We start from the raw sequence: 1,936 nt of genomic DNA, 5'->3' as shown, positions 1-1,936 counted from the left end.
GTGCGCAAAGTAAAGTGTTAAATTTTATATTTGGATACACTCAATCAACAAATGCGTGCACCCCCAAAAAGGGCGTCTTCGAAACTGACGCCCAGCTCCAGATTTTGCGCGCGAACGTGCAACGCATCTGCTTCGGATAGGCCAGTTTCTGTTTGTGATTCTCCTGTGCTTGATCAGTCCGCACATGTGCCAATCCCAACTTCTAAGCGCTCTACCCCTGTTGCTCATTGTGCTGCTGTTGTTGTAGGAGAGCATCTTATTGAACCTTCAAGTTCTGTTCGAGTTCCGGTGCGCGTCTCAGGTGCCCCGATAGGGTCTGACGTTCTCTCTTTGCCTGACTCTATTCGTATTCGTCGGCTTGCCCTAGAAGGAACTCTCTCCACTATTCGCGAGGATCATGTTACCACAGCGATGGTAACCAATGTCACGGGTGCTCCTATTCCTCTCATTCCTGGCAGTCACTTAGGCTCCTTTGAGGTGGTACACGTTGCTGCTTTCCAGGATTCGCCTATTATAGCAGCTTCTATACTACAGTCTCCTCCAACACGTGACCCTGCTCACTTAGCTTCTGAGCTTGCCACATTTGTAGGCGAGATTGATTTTCCTGAAGAGACACCTCGTCTCCTTGACCTTCTAGTTACCCACCGTCAGGCTTTGGCTTTACCAGGTGATCCGTTAGGGATTACGGACCGTGTGGTTCATAGAATTGATCTTCAGCCAGGCACTCGTCCTGTTTACGTCCCCTCTTACAGGCTACCTCACTCTCGTCGGCTTATAGCCCAGTCCTTGGTTGACGATTTATTGAGTGATGGTGTTGTACAGGAGTCCCACTCAGAGTGGAACTCGCCTCTTCTCCTGGTGCCTAAGAAAGATGGATCTTTTCGTACTGTTTATGATACAGGAAAGTCAATGAGGTCACTCTTCCAGATCATTATCCTCTGCCTATCTTAAGCGAGCTTCTTCAGTCCATTGGCACTGGTAATACGGTGTTCACCACCTTAGATTTAAAAGCAGGTTTTTGGCAGATACCCCTGGAGGAGAAGTCTCGTAAGATCACGGCCTTCTCGACTCCCAGTGGGCCCTATGAATGGCTTCATTGCCCCATGGGTTTGCGGAATGCTCCTTTGACTTGCCAGCGTTTATTTAACTCCATTTTCATAGCTTAGTTGGGAATGGACTTTTTGTTTACCTGGATGATTAGATTCTAGTTTCCAAAGATGTGGAAAGCCACTTTTCTAAGTTGTCCATGGTCTTGCAACGTTTTGCTGAAGCTGGGTTGAAACTCAACTTACCCAAGTGTTCCTTTTTCAAGGCTAGTATCCAGTTCCTAGGTCATGTTGTAGACAAACATGGTATCCATACCACAGGTGAAAAGATGAAGGCAGTCAAGGACTTCCCTATACCGAAGTCAGTTGAACATGTACGTTCCTTCCTTCGACTTGCAGGATACTATCGTGCATTCATTAAAGACTTTGCTTCAATTGCTTCTCCTCTCACTCGTCTTCTCAAGAAGGACTCTTCCTTCCAGTGGCGTGATGTCCATCAGACAAGTTTTGATTCCTTGAAGCTTGCTCTTACTGAAGCACATGTGTTGGCTTTCCCTGATTATAGTATTCCCTTTACTATTTGTACAGATGCTTCTGGTACAGGTATTGGAGCTGTACTCATGCAACAAGTAGATGGATGTAGACCTCATGTTATTGCATATGCTAGTCGCATTCTTGATAAGCCTGAGTCCCGTTACTCTGTTACTCATTTAGAGGCCCTGGCAGTGGTGTGGGCTTTAAAGCACTTCCGTGATATAATTTTTGGATATCCTATTACAGTCTACACGGACCACACTGCTGTCACTCAGGTTTTTAAGGGCAAGAATCTGTCAGGCCGCCTAGCCAGATGGTTCCTCACGATCGAGGAATTCAATCCAACCCTAAAGCAT

The sequence above is a fragment of the Oratosquilla oratoria genome, unplaced genomic scaffold (assembly GCF_046742065.1).
Source record: "Oratosquilla oratoria isolate Oo_2021 unplaced genomic scaffold, ASM4674206v1 SCAFFOLD48, whole genome shotgun sequence".
Taxonomy (NCBI): Eukaryota; Metazoa; Arthropoda; class Malacostraca; order Stomatopoda; family Squillidae; genus Oratosquilla; species Oratosquilla oratoria.
This window is presented reverse-complemented; position numbering follows the sequence as displayed.